The sequence below is a fragment of the Coturnix japonica genome, chromosome 6 (assembly GCF_054131305.1).
Source record: "Coturnix japonica strain WE chromosome 6, WE-NBRP24, whole genome shotgun sequence".
Classification (NCBI taxonomy): domain Eukaryota; kingdom Metazoa; phylum Chordata; class Aves; order Galliformes; family Phasianidae; genus Coturnix; species Coturnix japonica.
Genome location: NC_140668.1, coordinates 27,142,086 through 27,154,433, shown reverse-complemented (window position 1 = coordinate 27,154,433; position 12,348 = coordinate 27,142,086). Strand labels below are relative to the sequence as shown.

Genomic DNA, 12,348 nt, shown 5'->3' with positions numbered 1-12,348 from the left:
CTTTCTTTACTGAAATATAAAGACTGTAATAAAGACAATACAATGTTTTGAAACTGTTTTAAATCCTTCACTCAGCTTTGCTTCTACAGATTTAACATGTAGGGGTTCTAATCTTACTGCTACTAATTAGAGCTTTAGTGTAATTGTGCCAACAGGGTGCTTGGCATAATAATTACTATTGAGAGATTCTGGTGGAGCTGTAACATGCCCACATAATACAGATATGTCTAATATTATACAGCAGTCACCTTTATATGTTGACTCTTAAGTTGGATTTTAACCAAGCAAGAGGCTACTTTGCCTTTATTTTAAAGCTCAAAAGGCATATACATATGTATGATTTCTGCATTCAATTTTTTTTCCTTCTTTTGAATATTAATTAGAAAGAAAACTAGAAGGAACATTTTATTCTACATCCTTCATAATTTAGTCTAGTTTGGCATGAGGAAATGCACAAAAATGCTTATGTTGGCAGGTCATGCTCATAATGTAATATTAAACTTTCTTAGGATAATTGCTTCAGCAGCAATGTTTAACACAATATGTAGTAAACTGAACTGAAAACTGAGGATGAGTAAGACAGAAATCAGCTTTTAGAAAGTGCCTGTGCTGCTTTCCATTAAAGCTTCCTGATTTTGAAAGAAATCAGTATGTAGCTGTTTGAATAAATGTGACCAGTGAAATGCATAAAACTTAAATCTAAGGGACACTGCAGAGGAAAAAAAAAAAGACAGAAAGACAATAGAAAACCAACAAAATAAAAGAGAAAAATTTCAAACCCTAAAATAATAATAATAATAATCTTTTTTATCATTTCATAATTCATACTGTCTAAAAACTTCCTTGGTGCTTTAAAGCTATCGTGAAAGAATACTTTGTTGCATTCAGTTGTTTGGTTCTGTGTTTTTACCTCTAGAAATATCAGCTTCAGCCATACAATCATTATCAACAAAATTCTTAATTACAGATATTTGTTAAGAAGGGCTTCAGAAATAATTTAAACACACAAAATCTGTACAATACAGCACGGCAAAAACTGAGACTGTTTCAATCTAACAGCAGGTTTTTTTGTTTTGTTTTGTTTTTAGAAGTGAACTTTCTAAAACAAAAATTATTGCACTGAGCTTGAACCAGAGCTCCATTTAGAACAGACAGGCTTGTTTTTACTGCCCCTTAGTGCTTCCCTTTTAAAGTGACAGGAAACCCATTTCTGACTACAAATCAATAGGTTAGCATGTTGCCATCAGACAGTAAATTCAGTTGTTGATATTAAACCACAGAAGAGGATATCAGAAAAGACCAGGACTTTCCATTTTGATGCATTAGTCTTGCAAGAAAGCCCCCCAAAAACAGTATTGCCTTTCATCAGAACCATATTTTCAATCAATCATTCTTAGAGTACCAAGGAACACATGGCCTATTTATCATTTTTGGGTAATCATCAGCATAAAAAAAAACACAACAAAAATCATACATACATACGTACATATATATATATATATATATATATATATACACACACAGTGCTCAAGTTTAAGTTTCACAAATTAGGAACCACTGAAATGTGCTGTATTAGTTAATATAATGGAAATAAGAAGTATGTATGCTCCTGTCACATGAAATACCTTTTGATGAAGCCTTTTTTCTTTAAGCTTTTAAGATAATCTTAGAGAAATCATCAAACTATAAAAAGAAATCAATAAAACAGAAAAGGTTCCCATCACCCCTAAAAAAATCCATAACTTTTGCATTTTAATAGAGACACTACAAGACTATACCAGTCATTTTCTTTCTGATGTGTTCCTTTGATTTCACTCTTATCTCACAGGACTCTTGACTTTCCTGAGAAAGGGATTATTGAATTGTATGTCTCCCTCAGATGCTCTTGATCATTCAAGTAGTCTGTACTTAAGAACGTTACAGAGTCTGTTCAGCTGCTGGCTCCTCAGGAAACTCATCAGGGACTGTCATCTTAATATTAATTGGGTTTTGTGCAGGAATCTGAGTCCCACAATGAAAGGGTTTCAAGAGGGAAGATTATGCCCAAAGCCAGATATAAAGACAAACATATTTAGCACAACAATTATGATAATTGCAGAAACACTCTGAGAAATAACTAAATCTGATTAAGGGCACTTCTACATGATCAAATATTAATCTGATGTCTTCACTCTAACCTGGTTTGAACATAAGAGGCTTCTTATGGTTTTATGTATTAACAGATTTGTAGAAGCTGAACTCATAGTACCTAATAATATGGTACATCCAAGTCAATACAGTAAAAGGATCTTTACGGAATGTAATCCACTTAAATTAAAAATAGACACAGATTGAATCATAAAGCCTAAATTAAAATTGACATACAGTCAATCAATAAAACATTTTTTATAAAGTCTAATCTAAACTACCATAACGTTTTTCAATTTCATAACATAAAATGTTATGTGTATTTCTTTTTATTTAATAAAGACTTCATCACTTTAGAACGAGTCATCATAAATACCACCCGGACAATGACTTCAAACTTTCCAGGCACGTATAATATCCTGTTAATTAAATACACCTACATTTGCTGATGTCAGATTTATTTCTCTTTTAAAAAGTGTATTAGTTGTCATGACTTGAATTATCTGATTAAACCATTCCACCTTTAAAATCACTATGATTTGTAAAAAACCTGGGCAAACGCCATACATGAGTGATAAGTCAGTGGAAACAAAATTAAAAAAATATTATATTTAATAACATAATGAAAAGTATTTTTAGATTCTTATGTACAGAAAAATTTTGAATAAACCTTAAGCTTGCATGTACACACTATGTACACTTTTTAATGTAAATTTGCAGATGTAGAAGCTACTCCTAAGAGCATTTGCACACTTACATAATAATTTAACTGGGATTAAATCTTCCTTGTATAGCTAAGTTTTATTTGTAAGTATTAACCACATGTAAACCTTATGTGAAAGGTAAACCTTGCCAGCATGGCTTACCTCCCATAGTAATTAGGCTTGTGTTTCTGCTTTATTAACTCTGATACAACAGTGTCCTGCCCTCTGTCACCAGGGGTACTAATAGATGATAATCACCACGATTTGGAAACCATACAAATTAAATGACAAAGTGAGATGAAGTGTAGTAATGCAGTGAGTTCATGGATAAGGGATTTAGTCATTTCGGTTTCAGGATATTAGATAGGTAATAAATGAAGAAATTAGACCATAGTTTATCACAGAAAATAATCATTCACACTGGCACATTAAATACACGTATTTCTGAAATATTCCTGCTTTAATGCTTATATTAAAAAATTGCCTTGTCTCTCTGAAAATAAATATTAAAATATATTCCTTGCATATAAGTACAGTGAAATCTCTAAAAGAATTCACACTCACTGCGAGCAACTGTAATGTCATGTGGACAGTAAGTCCTGTAAATCAGCCTGAATTAAGGCATCAGAAACATATTTTTATCTGCATTACTAAAATCTTGAAGATGTGATACTGATTCTTAGCTCCTAACTACAATTTTAACCCACTAATCTCACAGCACAAACGTGGCATACCCATCATTACCTTTTTAATCCAGTGCTTAATTATTCAGAAACAAAAGTCAGATGACTGAAGTAATTTAAATACAGTAGTTTGTATTTTTAGAAGTTTTTAACTGTTAAATCCTATGTTGAATAACATAAGTTCACATTAAGTTCAAGAAGCTTCAAATCCTTATATGTCTGTTTAAATGGCAGACTTCCTTAAAAACAGACTAAAACTGTAACACTCTACCAGCTGACATGAAGATGCTAAATCTGAGCACAGACAGAATCTGTCTTTTTCAAATCCGTGCTTGTATTCTGTAATTTATCAATAGTACATACTTGTGTATTCAAAAGGATAAAAGCAATAACAAGACATTCAGAGTATTACATGGTTTGAGTTATTCCTAAGGCAGACACATGTTTAGAAGGAAGAGCAATATCTCAGTATATTTATTGAAAGCCATATATTTCAAGACAAGATAACTTTTTTAAAATTACACGATTATTATTGAAAGACTACATGTCAAAGACTTTTTGTATGTTTATTTTTTAGGTGAATAAACAGGTGAACGAAGCTATATAAGCATATATCCAGATATCTAAAATAATAAGAAAAACTTCTCAGGAAAGCAATCAGTGTTATTCAAATCAAAGTCACATTTACCTACTAGTTTTCTAAAGCAATATGTTCAGCTACAAACTGATTTATTTATATCTTATATATATATATCTTATTTATACAGATTTAAATTTTGTTAGAAATAAGTATCAGTAATCACAATGCTCTGCAGAGACATAGTTCTGTCTGGGCCTGTATCGTATGCTTTGAAAGCAAATACCCAGACTCCACATCCTTTTTCTATCTAAGCAACTGCAGTATACTTTTAAACATTACTTAAAATCAAGGTATACAAGATACTATTCATACCTTGTTCATGCATATTGATATTAAATATATTATTTCCCACTTTAAAAAGTTAAGAAAAAAAAAATCACTATCATTTCTCAGCTAAAACTGAACTCTCATGCTAAAGCTATTTCAAATTGTATCAAAACTTATAGCTGTACAGGTCTGCTCTCTACTGATCTCAGATTCTACAAAGGAACTACTTTTCTACAGCACAACAAATTCTATATAGCTCAAATAATGTACTCCCATTTCATATTTAAAAGGCTCAAACCATCCAATTTCAAAAAAAGCATATTAAAAATCATAGATTGCATCTTTGAAGGCTTAATAGACAAAAGAAATACATATACTTTCCTAATAATCATCCAGCAAGCTACTTTTTGTTCTAAAGAATTGTGTTCCACAGTGAGCATGTTTACAGCCATTCAGTTCCCATCGCAGATTATGGCAACTAGATATTTATCCTCCTTAATGTACACTGTTTTTATTTATGTTGAACTTGAATCCATTATCAGAAACAAAGCTGCATACATATAACCCCAACCAATTGCTAGAGATGCACACAGACTACTGCTTGTTTTCTTTGGGCAGACTAATCTTATGGCATGCATTAAAAATGTTGTACTTGTCACTGACTAATACAGCAAATTGAAACCTTGGAACAATCTTATTTACAATTCAAGTGCTCAATATTTGATTCTTGCATCAGAATCTTCACTTAACCCTTTTGCTAAATAACTGAATGTCACGGTAATGTAAAGCTATGTTGCAATTTATAACTGAATACAGGGCAATTTCTTCTGGTATGGAATCACTAAAAGATACATCCGGAGTGTATTACCTTGCTGAGCACTTTTTTTGAACCTCAGTTTTTATGCAGCAAGTAACTGAACATTTCAGCTGTTTTCTACTATTCATACAGCTAAGGGTCATTGCTGAAAATCAGAAAATAAAAACCTCCCTTCATCTGTAATCCATAAATAAAAAGCTTAGCTGTTGGTTTTACTTACAGTTCCCAGAATTTCTCTCTCTTCTAAACCAATTTAGCTCTTATATGAAAGTTTTATTGTTACTGTCTAAGAAAATTCAAACCTTTACTAAGTCATACAAACAGTTACAGTTGCTTTCTGTGTAGCTGAGCACCCCTGATTCCATCAGGAAAAAGAGGAAAACAATGTATGGCCTATGTTAACATCTAAAGACTGAAAACATACCCAGTAAAAGAGTCCCCCAGACTAAAGGAAATCACTGCTGAATTTCACGAACATTTGTTTCAACTCAGGAGTTGCACTAGAAACTTTAAGTAGTTTTCTGGTTCAGAAAATACTCAAATTGATAACGTGGACTCATAAGATGCTGCATAGCACCATCTGCTGGTTTGAACAATGGGCTTTGGAAAAGAGTCCAATTACTAGTGCTATCTGAAACCTAGAAAGATGACATTCCACTCACCTTAGTTTCACAGGATTTGTAGGATTCTGCATAGATTCACAGTACAAACTGAAAGAGAATGACAGAGAGAAAGAGTATCATACCATGTGCGTGTTAAGACATCTGAAAATCATACAGAGATGAAATTTGAGCAGGAGGGCTTCATTCAAAGAAAGAAGAAAGCTGAATTTCCTTTGTCCAAGCCCTGGGAACAGCTCCTTTTAAACTGCCTCATAAACATAATTTGGCCTTAATCTAGATTTCTTTTGGAAGGAAATTTAGAAGGCATTTAGGAATCTTTTGAACACTGAATTTTCTTTGTTTTCTTAAGCAAGAATGTCGTAACAGCTTCTATCCTAGATTAATCACTACTTAATAAATGCTGCGTTCAAAAAGAGTTGTTTTATTTTTAGTTTAAAGATGTAAAAAAAATATGCACAAACAGAACCAGTGAGGAATTCATTTTCATTTTGTCCAGGCTTCATTTGTGCAAGCAGATTAAAAAGGAGCGACTACTAGAACGTTATCATTACATGACTGTGAAAGCTAAAACAGCTTCAGGAATATTTTATGACAAATGACTGGTGAACAAGTTGGAAAATTGTTTCTTTTTTATTCTTTCATTGTTCTTTAAAAGGAAAATACAACCAACCTCACTTTAATAGAAATTCTTTTCCACATTAACACACAAAAATAAATAAATAAATAGAAAATTTTAAAAAAAAAATCCACCAAAAAAAGAGTGTCCAGACCTCTGAATTGCTAGCCTTTTTTCCTATGCAGATTACATATCAGCATTAGCCATAGATGTGACACAAAAATGAAAGCCAAAAATCCTGAAGCATTAGTGGAGTAGTTCACGTAAGCGCCACCCTCACACTGTATGAGTACAAATGATAGGACTGGGTCTGAAACTCCTTCCTCAGTGACACCTCCCTAACTGTGGCAGTGGAATTCTACAGATGGGAAACCCAAGTTCTGCTCACACCTCTGACTGCTCCCCGTAAATTAATTTGTTTACTTGATGCCTGTTTCATGAGGTGCGTAGAGGCCTTAGCTGGTACATACCAAAAATATCACACGTTTAGTACCCACTGTGGGGTCCTGGCCATAGCACTCTCTGTGACAGCTTGATGATAAACAGCTGGCCTGCTTGTGGGATTTATAGAGCGCACTGGGCAACATGAGCAAGAAACAGGTAACCTGCATTAGCTGAACTCCCTCTGCAGAGTAACAGGACAACCTCTTGGAAAATCCTACTGCTGAGTTATCCAAGCATGGTAAAAAGTCAGTTCAGTGCCTGGCAAAGCAAACCTACTCATACCAGATTCAACAAGAGTTGGCTCACATCTTTAGTGCAAAAATTAAGAATCTGAAGTATTATTTTCTTCCTCTACCTTCTCTTCCCTCCCATAAATCAAGCAAACAACTTTTTGCAGTGACAAAGCTGAAACAGCTCTGGCAGCTTTAAGCATATTTAGCTTTTCACATTTAAGCCAGTGCAACATTTGAGAAAAAATAAATAAATAAAAGGAAGATAAATAGCCAAAAACCTCTGTTTTCTATTTTGTAAACTAAGAATTGAACCTGTCTGCCTGTTACCTCCTAAAGCTAGCATGAGTTTCTACAAAACTATGCATATCTAAAGGGCATCATCACCTGTCTGTCTATACCACAGAACTGAAAATACAGTAATTTTGTCTGGTGCTGGCAGTAGTATGAAAAGAGTAAGATGATCAGGTAGCAGATGGCTGTTAGTTTAGAAAACTCTCAACCCCAGATGTAGTTTATGTGGTAATGCTCATGTCATGATACAGTTCATTAGTATATATAGTATATATAGTAGTTTGTCCCTGTAGTACCACGTGTATTTCTCTGTGTGACGTCACATGAAAATTTGATGCACCGGTTTTAAGAAAACTAGTTGATAAAACAACCATCACCACCAAACAAAGACAACATGGCAAACATGTTACCATAGTAGCATCTCCAGCTGAACTTTACCTATTTGGTAAAACTTACAACGGAATTCTTGTACCATATTAACATATAGCATAACTTTATTTCAATTCCTTTTTATCTCTGGAAAGATACAAAATGTAGCAAGTCACCAGTACCAAGGGGTGTCCAATGAGCTATTTCAAACATCATTTATAAACATTTCACTTGTGTTCTTGTAAAAACAATCTACATTCTTGTTAATGTATAATATTCTTAGAGATGTTTTAAGCAATGCAAAACAAATTGGCTTAAGATGTGTAAGTTGACCCTTCTACACGCGTACCATCTTGCTGATATATTCAATGTCAACTTGAGCTCAGAATCCAATAGCCCAGATGAAATCTCTGGGCTCATAAGTAACAGTAGAATTCATATAACACATCATGTTGTAGAAATAAGAGACTTCGCTTCCAATAAGCTCTAAATAAAAGTTTTCTTTTCTTTTAAACCTTTAAAACAGCTTCTGAAAATACATTAAATATATATATATATATAAGTTACTTACCACAGGAGATTCTCTTCCTCTAATTCCATGAGATTTAAGACATTGTATTACAGCCTACCTGGGACAGAAAATGTTTGTTGGTTTTTTTTTCCCTCCACAGTTTTGCAAAGTACCCCAATAAACAGAGCTTTTAAAAACAAAACAAAACACCACCACCAACAACAACCAAGCAAACAAACCTATCTCAGTGTTAGTCAAGATAAGATGTGTCACAGACTGCATTTTAATTAAACACTGTTCAAACTACATCAGTGAGAAACCCCAGTTACTTAAAAGCTTCACTGAAAACAGATATGTGAATTATAAAAGATAAAATTCAGCTAGGTATGGCTAATTAGGATGTAAACGCCATTTAATAGCATAGAAATTAGGTACATATGCTTTGAACTAATGTAGAAATATTTATCCATGACAGTTATCAAAGACTAACATTCTCCAATAGCTACTCCCCACACTGCCAAGAATCTAAAGTTAAAACTGAAGCTGGCAAACATAAAATAAATACATAAATAAAATGAAAATTGTGGTTTGTGGATATTACTTGCTGAATATATGATTGCCCACGGACTCTTGAATATTTGAGACCACTACATCCTGACACTGAACAAGTCTGAATGGTTGCTTATTTATGGACAGCTACAACTGTAAATGTCTAGCATTAACAAACACATCATTGTTGTTCCAGAATAGTGAAATGCACTTTTTTTCCACTAACACAGTATCATAAATGCTAACTTCAGCAACCAATTAAAGAATTAGCACTAACGATCTCAAGTAATACAAGCATACTGTGCCCTCAGCTTGAAAAGTTTTGGGGATGTCTTAATTTTTGTACACTACGTTTGCATAATCATTATGAACACAAGCTTTGAAATGATATACAATGCTATCATTGGATAAAAGGGTGAAGGAAGAAAATCTTGTGAAGTCCCCAGACCGTTATATCATGGTACGTCTTACAACAGTGATCAGTTTTCAAATAAGCAGTAACTAAAGGTAGGGACTAGGGTAGATTTCATATTTCATATTTTACTCCTTTGACCTACCTCCATTTAAAGCTCAGAACTTGACTGGGGTTGAAACTAGCAAGCAAAATGAACTGGTTTAAAAACTAACAGTGTCATCCATGACCAGCATGGTGACATGCAAGTTGCCCACATTTTTTGTATATGATGCCAAATTGGTTGTGGATGGAAACATTTTACACATATTCAAAGAGATATCATAAGCCAGGAAAACTGGAAAAATCTGAGAATTCAAATGCAGGAGGGAAAGGCTCCATAGAGTAGTACAGGCTAAGGACTGAGTGATTAGTTAGCAGTTCTGCAAAACAAAGTCGGCAGAAAAACGCCTGGAGATGAAATAAGCATTTAATCACTACAGTAGATACCTAAAGAGACTCACCTCCAACTTCTGAGATATTCTGAATTAAATTGGATAAGCCATGAGCAACCTCACCTAACTAGGAAGTCGGTCTCACTCTGAGGAGGTTGGAATAGACAATCTTTCTTTCTCAGCTGACCTCTACATCTTCTTCAACCCCCTTTTCCCCTAACATTCTAATAAAAATTTTGCTAACATCTTCAGAAAACATAATCAGATATAACCTTATAGTATCAGCACAGGATTTGTGGCAGTGAATGCTTTTAACACCATTAATCAGGAATTTATTCGTTGTAAATTACTTACTCTCAAATCTGTGGCTTGTTTGTGAATAACCAGTTGTGAACATACACAGCAGGGAGAGAGAAAATATTTTCCTTCTTTCCTTCTATATTAGCATGCACATTTGACAGCATTATTTATAGCGAGGTTTTCTAAATTAGCTGGTCAGTTTTTGTGCCGCTTGTGTGGGCTTTTTCCACAGTAATAAGAAGTTTTGTTTTAGGTAAACGTGACTCCAGACCAAGCCAATCATTTTCTGGGGGAGCAAAACTAATGAAGCCTCCTATCCTGCAGGGCTGTGTCCTACATTTGATGGCTCACATGGCTTCCTTGATTTCCCATGAAGGCTAAGATTACATTATAATCTTCCCTTCAGTGGAATAAAGAACTTTTATTCTAAACATCACATTTTGCTAGGATTTACAGAACTGAAATATCTTTAAGGTTTCTAGCTCTCCATTAAAATTACTACAGAATGAGCAAACAAAACATTTGTCAGTAATGGACATGCAGACATTCTCACCCACTGTCAACCTAACTGCTCAAAGAAGTCATCTCTATGTTAACAATGTAAACAATGCGAGATTGTCATTTAAGTCAGAATTTCTCTCAGACTTTTCAATAATTTCCATTTCAGAACAATAGCTGCTGTTAGTTGATATCACCTAATCAAAATTATAATGACCTCAAAGGACTGCTTGCCAGAATCTGCCAGAACTGCTTGTTGTTATCACAGGAACAAGCACATTGCACAGTTTAAATCACCCTTAACTGAATGTTTGGATGAACCCCATGAAAATAATCTCTTAATTTCTTAATCTACTTCAGAAACTGAAAAATAGAATGATGCAATGCAGCCTATTTCATAGAAACAGAGGATGATAGTATGGATTGGGTAAGAAGGGACTAACACCTAGCTTCTATGACACAACTATAACAATATGAATTTGAAAAATAAAAAAAGAATATAAGAAGAAATTAGTAACTCAAATTTTAGTTCTCATTTTTATCACAACTGTTTGCACATTCTTATCCAATCAAGCAAAATCACTGTGCAACATACCAGGCTAATCTCATCGCAAGGAAACTGTTAAGTGTTAACCAGTTCATACAGATGGGGGAAAAAAATCACAAACTCAAGCACTACCATTTGCTAAGGATTTGCTGAATTTGACCACACCCCACTGAAAGGTGAAAAACGTAACTGTTGAACTGCATTGCTCTTTCCAGAGTTACACAGTGAAGCAAAAATGCATCATCACTTTTATAGGTTGATCAGATCAGCTGCTGAGAACAAGAACTACATTTGAGAAGGACATCTCCTGAACATAGAAATGCTACAAGCAATTCACACAGCATAAGATCTTGCAAATTTATGCTATTTTTGCGCCTTTATTTCATTTCAATACCATGTTATTACCTAGACTAAATAGACTAGATATGAAATGAAATATAGCAAGTAGAGATTAAACATGGAAGACAGATGGAAAACTGCTTGTCAGAGTGCTCATCTTATTTCACTAGCGCTGAAACAGTGAGTCAATGAGGAAGAATTGAATTCCTGTATTTTCAATATTTTTTCCATTCTTATCATACTCAATATTTTGGATACTGATAACAGTATATTGAACACACCAGCAGTGGTGAATGAGTGAATTCCAAGGACCTAGCTCACTAGTTTCTAGCTGTAGTGAACAGTTTTCTGCAGCTCTAAATCTGATGAGCTATTCAAAGGCAGTCACAAAATGAGTATCAAAGCACATAAGTAATCCACATTGGGAAATCTGTCAGAAAATAGTTGGGAAAACAAAGTGAATCAATATTATGTCTAGAGACTCAAATGGAAAAATATTGAATATTCATTTTCTTGGTTTCAGAGGGTTAGGGATTTACTAGAACTAGAGTTGCTTGAAGGATTTTCACTATTGAAAACATTCAAGATATATATATATATACGCTTTGGATTCAAAATTTAATTAGTTCCCTTTATAATTAGGTTTTGTTACTCCACGTTGTTTACTGATACATACACAGAACAATCAGGAGAACTGGTCTGAACTGCATGACAACTTTTAACTACATTGTTGCAAGAAAAGAAATTCAATAACAAGTAGTCACACTTGCTTTCTACCATACAGAAACATGTGGATACCTATCTAGAAGTGCTACTACAGGTGTTGCTAAGTAGAAGCCAACATAAAAATAAATAAATAAATACCTGAGTTAATTTCAGCTGTTTAATGAGATTTACAGGATATAAAATACACACATATATTGTATATATGTATACATGCGTAC

General features: G+C 33.9%; 1 long non-coding RNA gene across 1 annotated transcript in view; it reads right to left on the bottom strand.

Moving 5' to 3' along the window:
- The window catches only part of LOC146760539 (uncharacterized), a 110,595-nt gene extending 102,150 nt beyond the window's left edge, over positions 1 to 8,445 (bottom strand). Inside the window, exons 1-2 of the long non-coding RNA XR_014947472.1 lie at positions 8,386 to 8,445; positions 5,901 to 5,948 (exon numbers count right to left, since the gene is read on the bottom strand). This is a non-coding gene — a long non-coding RNA (uncharacterized LOC146760539). The remainder of the gene's footprint in view (positions 1 to 5,900; positions 5,949 to 8,385) is intronic.
- Positions 8,446 to 12,348: the final 3,903 nt, after the last annotated feature.